This window comes from Staurois parvus, unplaced genomic scaffold (assembly GCF_062004578.1).
Source record: "Staurois parvus isolate SC_StPar_1 unplaced genomic scaffold, SC_StPar_1.0 ptg000177l, whole genome shotgun sequence".
NCBI lineage: Eukaryota > Metazoa > Chordata > Amphibia > Anura > Ranidae > Staurois > Staurois parvus.
This window is the reverse complement of record NW_028317973.1, coordinates 1,985,987-1,996,063: the sequence shown is the minus strand read 5'-3', so window position 1 is coordinate 1,996,063 and position 10,077 is coordinate 1,985,987. Positions and strand designations below refer to the sequence as shown.

The 10,077-nt window shown below is 42.3% G+C and overlaps 1 protein-coding gene across 2 annotated transcripts in view; it reads left to right on the top strand.

The window, feature by feature from the left end:
- Nucleotides 1–2,051: 2,051 nt before the first annotated feature.
- Nucleotides 2,052–10,077, top strand: part of AIFM2 (AIF family member 2, ferroptosis suppressor) — a 48,278-nt gene continuing 40,252 nt past the window's right edge. Inside the window, exon 1 of one of the 2 annotated variants that reach the window (XM_089677092.1) lies at nucleotides 2,052–2,068. The gene's annotated coding sequence lies outside the window, so the exon portion shown is untranslated. Of the gene's footprint in view, nucleotides 2,069–8,440; nucleotides 8,620–10,077 lie in introns of those variants that run through there. The other variant, XM_089677091.1, reaches the window with a different exon arrangement.

The window sequence follows — 10,077 nt, the reverse complement described above, 5'->3', positions numbered from 1 at the left end:
TGGGCTTTCAGAAAGGGGTCCAGAGCAACAGCGAGCCTGAAAATCATCAAGCAACTTCTAAGAGGGCAGTGCTTACCACAATTTGGCTACCTGTGCAATGCCCAGGTTGCCCAGAAAGGTTAGCTATTATCCAGTCTTAGTGTGCCACCTGAGTAGGTGCAAAGGGCACCGTATTGTGGTAAGCAGTTCACTTCCTTAAAGTGGAATTCCAATGAAAATAAAAAAAAAAATAGTCAGCAGCTACAAAAACTGTATCTGCTGACTTTTAAAAAAACGGACACTTACCTGTCCCTCAATCCCACGGTGCCCACCCCATAGCAATTTCACCTGCCACCCTGTGTTCCAGGCGCTGGCATCTTCAGTGTGGGCTCCTGGCTGTGACAGCCTGCGGTTTCACAGCTCGGTGCCCACAGAGCATGCCCGAGTAGAGCTGAACTTTCTGAATGCAAGTGTACAATCCAAATGTACACATTTCTGCATTAAAAATGGCTGTGTGTATAAGTGGGTGCTGCAGCGACCCTCGGCTGGAACCAAACAGAATCAGCAAGGGAGAATGTCACCAGCACACCAGGGATCACCAATATGGGTCAAAAGGTTTTAATGAGTGATCACATAGTTACAAGGCAACGTTTCGGAGTCTCGCAGGACCCCTTCATCAGGCATGTGGCCAACATGGGTCCAAATGTTTTAATGAACGATCACATAGTTACAGCAAGGCAACGTTTCGGAGTCTTGAAGGACCCCTTCATCAGGCATGTGGCCAACATGGGTCCAAATTTTTTAATGAACGATCACATAGTTACAGCAAGGCAACGTTTCGGAGTCTCGAAGGACCCCTTCATCAGGCATGTGGCCAACATGGGTCCAAATGTTTTAATGAACGATCACATAGTTACAGAAAGGCAACGTTTCGGAGTCTCGAAGGACCCCTTCATCAGGCATGTAGCCAACATGGGTCCAAATGTTTTAATGAATGATCACATAGTTACAGCAAGGCAACGTTTCAGAGTCCCGAAGGACCCCTTCATCAGGCATGTGGCCAACATGGGTCCAAATGTTTTAATGAACGATCACATAGTTACAGCAAGGCAACGTTTCAGAGTCTCATGCCTGATGAAGGGGTCCTGCGAGACTCCGAAACGTTGCCTTGTTGTAACTGTGTGATCATTCATTAAAACATTCGGACCCATATCGGTGATCCTCGGTGAGCTGGTGACATGCTCCCTTGCCCTTTCTGAATAGTCCTGTAGTCTTCTGTCATGTGTCCCAGAAGACTTCGGGGAGGGAGGGGGGAGGACAACGTCCGCATCCGGTTGCCTTGGCAATCACAGCGGAAGTGGGTACCTGTCAATTTCGGGTACCCGCTCCCCAAAGGTGCCACTCCTTAACAGGGAGCAGGTAACCAGTCCTTAAAGCAGAACTTCCCCTTTTGGGTGGAGCTCCCCTTTAATATACACAAGTTTTAAAAGGTTAAAAAACAGTGAGTGCACTGCCTGCCATAATATGGTGCCATTAGCACCTACTCAGGTGGCACACTAAGAATGGATAAGAGCCAACCTTACTGCCCAGATGCAAAGGGCACCCTCTTATGGAAGACTATGCACTGGCTGATTCTTTTTTCAAAGCCTTAAAACATTTCATAAATGTTCTTAGGACACATATTTTTAAGGATACAACAATCACTGAATTTACTGCCTACCACACTTTGCACTTGCTCAGGTTGCACAGTAAAGTTGGATAATAAGAAGTCTTAAGTCTCGTTCACACCTCCTAAATGACTATGGTATGGCAAGTAAATACCTGCCTGTAAACCTGAATGGCAGGCTGAAATAGGCGGAGGCTGTCTACTGCTATAAACACATATTTGCATGTATCTGCACATCCACTGGTTACCTGCAGGGAGGGATACATGTCTGCCCTTCGACGCATTTTCTCTGCACCCAGGGTCGGACATTTGTCCCCAACTGCAGGTAAGCATTGGATGTGCAGATACACCAAATACATGATTACAGCAGCGGACAGCCTTGGATCTTTTCAATCTGTCACTGGAAAACCTGGGATCCCGGCTGTAAGTATTCACACTATGCTTGCCATTCCAAAACCATTTAGAACATACTGTATGAATCAGACCTAAGACTGGATGATAGCCAACCTTACTGTGCAAGCTGAACAGGTCTTTATGAAGTTGGCCTCATTTATTTTCTTTATTTTTTTTTTTCCAAAGACACTTTACAGTATATCCGTATAGTTTTATACAAATAAAATCAGTATGGATCCAAGTAAAAAATGAGTTTAAGGACACAGTTGGTGTATATTTATTAATCTTAGGGTGCCAGCTACACAAACACTAAGTCTAGGTTCACACCTATGCGTTTTCTGCAACATTTTGCGGAACCGTACAGCAGTCCATTTAACATGATTTCTTATGGGACAGGTTCACATCTCTGAGGTTTTACCCGAGCGTTTTTTGGAAAGGGTCAGGGACTTTTTTAAACTCAAAACGTTGCTTTTTGGTTCTTTACATTTCAATTGAGATGGTGAAGAAAAGCATGTATTGCGTTTTTGATGCGTTTTGATTTTAATCTGCCTAGCAACAAGTACAAAATATATAAAAAAAATTAAAACACGGAAAAAATGTGTCAAACACGTGCAAAAATGCAAAATGCACTCCAGAAATGGATCAAACGCAAACTGCTTAGGTGTGAACCTAGTGTTAGGGCCAGGGGCGGACTGACAAGTCATGTGGCCCCCGGGCAATAGGGGATTATGGGGCCCCTGTATCCTTGTCCAAACTCAAAAAAGCCTATGAAAAAGGTACTAGGGGCATCTCATGGGACCCCCTACTGACCCCGGGCCCTCGGGCAGTGCCCGAGTTTCCAAATGGTCAGTCTGCCCCTGGTTAGGGCTAGCGTTCACTAGTGTTCAGGGGCGGACTGACAACTCATGGGGCCCCGGGCAATAGGGCATCATGGGGCCGCTGTGTCATTGCCCACATCCAAACCACACCCATAAAAGCCTATGAAAGGTACTAGGGGCATCTCATGGGGCCCCTTTCTGACCCCGGGTGCTCGGGCAGTGCCCGAGTTCCCAAATGGTCAGTCCACCCCTGCTAGTGTTGCACTCTGAAAAGGATGCACATTTGGATTGCTCTTGAGAGCATTTTGCAGGCAGTGAGGAGGCGCTGTATTGCTTCCTCACTGCCTGTTATATAGCCCATTAAACTCTACACTAGTGTGATACAACCACATGCATTGTGTGCTTGCAGGGTGCCCCTATTCAGCTGAATGGGTTGTGTTCAACAGGTAGTACTGCCTGCTGAACACAACAGGGGGAACATTTTTGCTGCACTGCTTAGAATTTGAGAATGCCTCCCAGGAAAAAAAATTATCTATGGCCCTGGATCCAATTGATTTGTATTTTCAGTATTCATTTTAGTACATGTCAATTTAGGCTCCTGTTAACACTTCATATTGTGTCTTTTGCTCACAAAGTCTACATGGTCTGCACAACTGGATAGAGGCAATCTTCTCCACTGACCACTGATTTAAAGTGGACCTGAACTAAAATACTTTTTTTGGATAGGCTAAAGGTTTTTTTTTTTTCCATCTGTGTCCCATTGTGGAGATTTCCCTTTATTTCCTGTCCCAAAGCCAGAACAGGAATTGACAGGAAAGTGAAGGAATCTCTGGTTGTCACCAGGACTAGTGTCCCCATTGGAAGATTTTCCTCCTTTTCTGTTTTTATGACAATTAAAAATGTGGGACTTTCTTTCACACTCGGTAATTATGGTCGCCAGGACAAATAGAGAAGGTGAATCTCCCTAAGGAGGATGCAGACAGCAACAAAAACCCAACAGGAGTTCTAATCCCCCTCCCATGATTATTCTACCATATTCTGCCCTGACTGACACATACAATCTTTATGTTTGTATTTTTCAGTGGCGGAACTACCGGGGTGGCAAAGGTCGCACATGCGACCGGGCCCTGCGATTCCGGCACTGTTGGGGGCCCCCAAGACAGGTTTGACGTACAACTTCACCACGGCCACAAACACCTGTCCCGAGAACCAGCAAGGCAGTTCAGCAAACTAAGAATTGGAAGGTGGAAGCATGCGGCTTTATATGTGAGTGGCAGCGGTGGGCCACACTGGATGATAAGCAGAGGCACTGACATACAGGCAGATGTTGGCAGAAGAGCGGTTTGGATCTGAGTGGGTGATCAGGAGTGCCAAATACAACTTCAGTCTGTTTATGACTAAGCTGCAAATATTTTAGCTGTGTCATATGGTTACATGGTTGCAGATTTACGTTGGGGGGAATGTTACAGTATATCCCAGGGGTGCTTTACTCTCATTAACTGCATCCTTGCCTACTCAATGGTATCTATATGGGACTCAGGTCCCTTGTTAACCTACTTGTGTCCAGGGGCGGACTGACAACTCATGGGGCCCCCGGGCAATAGGGGATCATGGGGCCCCTGTGTCCTTGCCCAAACTCTAAAAAGCCTATGAAAAAGTACCAGGGGCATCTCATGGAGCCCCCTACTGACCTCGGGCCCTCGGGCAGTGCCCGAGTTTCCAAATGGTCAGTCCGCCCCTGCTGATACCATATAAAAGATCATGACTCGTCAGATAGTTGGAGCAGATATTCTTTTTATCCAGGAAATGCACTTTGCTGCTTCCAAGACACCTCATTTCACTTTGATATGTTTCCCTACTTTAGGCTACGTTCACAGCAATGCGTTTTTTTACTGCCTTTTGCTTTTTGCAGAACCGCACTACAGTGTATTTAACATGGTTTCCTATGGAACATGTTCACATCTATGCTTTTTTTCAGCTGCTGTGTTTTTGGAAAGGGTCAGGAATTTTTTTAACCCCTTTACTCAGGTGCCTCCCGGCCCTTTAAGAGTTTCAGAAGCCGGGAGGCGGGGAGGGGTTTCGAGTCATGTGACTGCCGTGACGCGCCATCACGGCGGTCACATGATCGGGAAAGGTCCTGATCGAAAGAGGAGATCGGGACCTTTCCGTGAGTACCGGACATGTGTGCAGGGAGTGCGCAGGTCACGCACTCTCTGCACATATGTTCTTTTTTTAATGGAACGCAAATGTGCGGCCTCTCAGCGTCTAGGCCTAGACGCTGGGTGGCCACACATTTGTGTTCGGCCGGCGTGAAGAGGTTAAAAGCAAAAAGCAGCATTTTTGCTAAAATAGAGTTCAATGGAGAATCTGCTGAAATGCATGGTAGTTTTTTGTGTTTTGCATTTTTATTCTGCTCAGCAAAAAAAAAATCCACTTTAAAAAGAAAAAGAGCTGAACAAAATGCAAAACGCATGTAGGAGAATGCAAGACGAACTGCGAAAAGCACTGCAAAATGGACAAAAATCAAACTGCATAGGTGTGAACGGAGCCTTATTCCTAGCCTTGAATACCAAAAAGAACATATTTTTATACTGGTAAGCTAGCTGGTGATGAGGATGCTGTAGGTAGATTGACACAGTCATTTATATGAGGGTGTGACACTCATGTTTAAATGGATTGATGGCGTATGACTGCTTGGCATACTTCCAGTGGTTTGTGAGGCGGTCCGGACTGTCGGATGTGATGTTAGACAACGCTGTCTTTCATTTAAAGATATGGTGATTGGTCTGATATTTAGGAAATTGAAGAGATGGGTTTTGTAACCTTCTTTATTTTTTTTATTGTGACAACAAAGTTGTGTTTTTCTAAGAGTTTCAATTTAATGCCCCCCTGCCTTTTTAAAAAAATTTTTAGTTCTTTTTTGTTTGGATTGGCTTTATGCCACATTGGGAAAAAAGGTCGCTTTTATACCTGGGACTCTTCCCTACATTTCCATTTTTTTGCTAAAGACATATTTGGTCATATCCCCCACACCTTTAGTATAGGTAAGTTGGCAGCCAGCTGTCTTGAATTTGAATACATTTTGTATTATGGCAGGAAGGGAGCCTGCTGCAGGACCGTAATAAAAGACCCCGGGATCATTGTTAAGGGCCTATAATGGAAAGGGGGGCCCTTCATGGTTTACTGCACCCTGAAGGCTCTAGTTATGCTTCTGGTATTTATATATAACTTACTGATAATGCTGGTGTGACATATGCTATATGATTAGCAGGGGTTTTCCTGAGATTTAACATTTATTTCAACATTTTTTCTATGTTTAAAGTCACTCAAAACTCAATGACCCCCCCCCCAATAAAAAATAAAAATATTATATTCCCAACCTTACTTGTTATTAATCTGTGTGACTCACAAAGAAAAAAAATACATTTAGAATATTCTCCACTCCAACTTCATTGATGAAACCTAGTCCCTCATCTCTGCTCACTCCAGACATGAGCTACAGAAATAGATGAGGACACATCCAGCACCAGGAATGTATTACTGTGGAAAACCACCTGTCGATAAAATTGCCACCCACATACTTCAGGGTAGATGAATGAAATTACGGGAGCATGCGTGTTAGGATCACAATTTGTAGTTTGAGTAGAGCCGGGCATGTGACTGCAATATACTGTATGTGCAGTGCTTACACTCATTTCAATGGAATAAACAGGAAAATGAGCCCCAGTGGGGGCCAAAGAGATGTGAATAAAAAGGTATTTATATTAAACCCAAAGTAAAAATGTAATATATTGCAGCTCATTATTCTTTAGATGTGGCTGCATAAGTTTTTTTAGGCTATTTCCCTCTGCTTTCACCTGGTGATCTGGCCAGTAACACACCTCCTGTATTAGAGTGCCCCCACTCTGGATGAATGAGCACAGGGAGCACCTTTGGACAGCAGCATTGTCAGTATGGGGGTAGGAGAGTGTTAGCTGTACTAGCATATTTAAATACACTAACAAATTGAAGCCATCCCACACTTTTTAAAATTGTAAACAGCAACAGTTTTCTTTCTAATTTTGGGATAAAGGTTTTTTTTAACATGAATAAATAAATGAATAAGTAAATGGTTCCCATTTGGTCTCAACCCCCTAACTGCTACATCTGCAGGACAGCTAGTTCTGTTGAAAAACAACATACTTACTGGCTGGATCACCAGGTGAAAATAGAAGAAAAAATTAGTAAGTCAGGAAATATCGAAACGTGTCAGACATGACTGTGCGGCAAACCGAAAGTGACGCGGGTCCATAACCGGAAGTGACGTGGCAACGTGTTGTCCGATAGTTACGAAGGTGGTGAGAGCATTAAACAGTCCCTGCTGATCACTATTACTTTTATTATGGGCTTGTTTTGATTTTATACTTTGTAAGTGCAATACTTGTAGCAAAGCGATATATCTTGGGTATTACACCATTGGAGCAGGTCTTGTTCTTCTCTCTTTTCATGATATGGTGGAGCATGGAGTAATAATGGAGTGGATAACTGAATAACCCTGACATTTGTTTATTGAATGAGCTACGTTTGAGGAACTCCCAGTACTTACCAGTTGAAGCCCTCTTCTGTATTCTACATACCAAAAGCAGAGGGCATTATAACACTGGTGAGTGCACACCCGAGTAGGGGCGCACTGTGACCACTGTGTCTGTTTTTTAACGCTGTATGATTTTCATCACCAGACATTTTTATCACTGGACTTTATTTTTATATCACTGGACTTTGTTTTTTTTTTTTTATCACTGTATTTGTTTTGCTCACTATAGTGTGTTGATTTGAGCACCTGATTTTTTGGTCACCATAATTTTATTTATTATTTATTTAATATATTTTTCACTGGAAAATATTGTGAGGATATATGATACAAAAGTTGGGATAGTATGTTGATAATTTAAATTTATCTTTTCAGTATTTTTTATGAAATGTTTTGGCACTGTGAAGTGTATGTACCACTTTTTCACAAATTCACCATGGGTTTTATATTAATTAAAATAAAAGAAAGCCTAAAAAAAAAAGAAAAGAAAATGAATGCAGCCTTCACATCTAAGAAATGGTAAGCTGCAATATAATAAATGTTTGCTTTTGAGTTTAATACCGCTTTAAAGATCTTTTAGCAATTGCTTTCATTGAATGTGAAGGATTGGAATGTGGATTTAATAGCAACCATTCTGTAACACTTTAAATAAAATAATAATAATAACAATAATAATAACAACAATAATAATAATAGTAGTAGTAATAAAACAATAATAATAATAACAATAATAATAGTAGTAGTAATAAAACAACAATAATAATAATAACAATAATAATAATAGTAGTAGTAATAAAACAACAATAATAATAATAGTAATAAAACAATAATAACAACAACAATAACAATAGTAGTAGTAATATAGTAGTAGTAATAAAACAATAATAATAATGCATTAAAAAATAAGAAAGTTGTAAAAGGTTGGCCAGTGCATAGAAAGGTGTAATGAATAGAGGGGCCAGTAGGTGGCAGCACTGGCTATGGATTGTGGCAGAGGCTTGTATAGCCATCCAGCTTGGTGTGTTTTGATGAGTCACGTTGATGTTGCTGATTCTCCTGCTACACAATCCCTCTGTAGGGCAGATAAGTGTCAGTGTGGTGCTGCTACCATAGTCCGATCTTGTGGGAGACTGAAGGGCTGAGGTTGGCAGAGAATACACTCCTACACTGAGCCCAGGGAACTCTGTGGATTGGTAAGTGTATGCTGCACACACAGCTGTCATGTGCTGTCGTGTATGGATTTCTGTAGCATGTCCTAGTGATCAATCACACACATTTACAGCATTTTATGATTGGTAATGATTAGCGATTAATTGCTAATTTATAGAGAGGCGTTATGGTGGCCAAACATGCTAAATCCAATGAAACAATCGAATCTGACATTGATCAAAGGACAAAAATGGAATTATGGTAAGTGATTAAAGTCTGTTTCGTGTTTTTTGGCAGAAAAAAAATCAGTTGTATGGGGCCCTTTTTTTTTTTTTTTTGCGCCCTAAACAATTCCCATGGTTCATCAACTCTGATTACTCAGAAGCACAAAAGATAGACCTATGCTTCTGTCAATTCTTCATACAATTACCGGTAATGTACAGTATTAATGTATACTCAGGGTACACATGTATGGAACATATTGCGTGGTGTATACCATGTGTCTGATTTGTAGCTCAATTTATGTGGCTGATCACTTTGGATCGACTTTTTAAAGTGCCGTGTATGGCCACATTGCTATATTAATAACGCAATTAGGGTGCTAAACATTGCCTGTGTGCTCATGGCCTATTGCCCCGTACACACGCTAAGAAAATCGTACCAAAAATTTTGCGGAAACACTGATCGAACGATTTTCTCTTTGTTGATGAGCAGGATGTTTTAACCAATAACGATAGTGTGAACGAAAAAATCCGGCTGAACAACAGTGAAAAATGTTGTCGTTTCGCATACGAACGACCGTTTTTCTGTGCAGTGGTATGATGGTGGTACAAAAAAAATCTATCAAGCATCACGGATGAGCGGAAACAGAAGATGACTCGGATGTTTGTGTCCAAGGAATCTTCAAAAACAGGAACGAAAAATCCAAATGTTAAAAGTAGATTGGCCTAATGAGATAATGAAACCAGAATTCTGCATATTATATTTTATGTAAGGTAATGTCAGGGGCGGACTGACAACTTATGGGGCCCCCGGGCAATAGGGGATTATGTGGCCCCTGTGTCCTTGCCCACACTCAAACCACACCCAAAAAAGCCTACGAAAGGTTCTAGGGGCATCTCATGGGGCCCCCTACTGACCCCGGGCCCTCGGGCAGTGCCCGAGTTTCCAAATGGTCAGTCCGCCCCTGAGTAATGTAATAAACTATATTATACTCATTGCTGGTAATTGTGTATATCTCTCGTTCTGGCCGGAAGGGCATGGCTACAGGTTCACACGCACACTGCATCACCTCCACTTGTATGGAAGACGTCAACTCCACGTATTGCCCGATGAACGATTTTAGATTGGTTAATGTGGACCACGATTTCGACCAACGAACGAACACCCTCGTATGACCAATCGGTCGATTTTCTAATCGTGTATTCCTACCTTAAATATGTCGATCTTTATATTTAATGACACATTTATATACTGCACCTGTCGCTCCACCTTCAAACTCC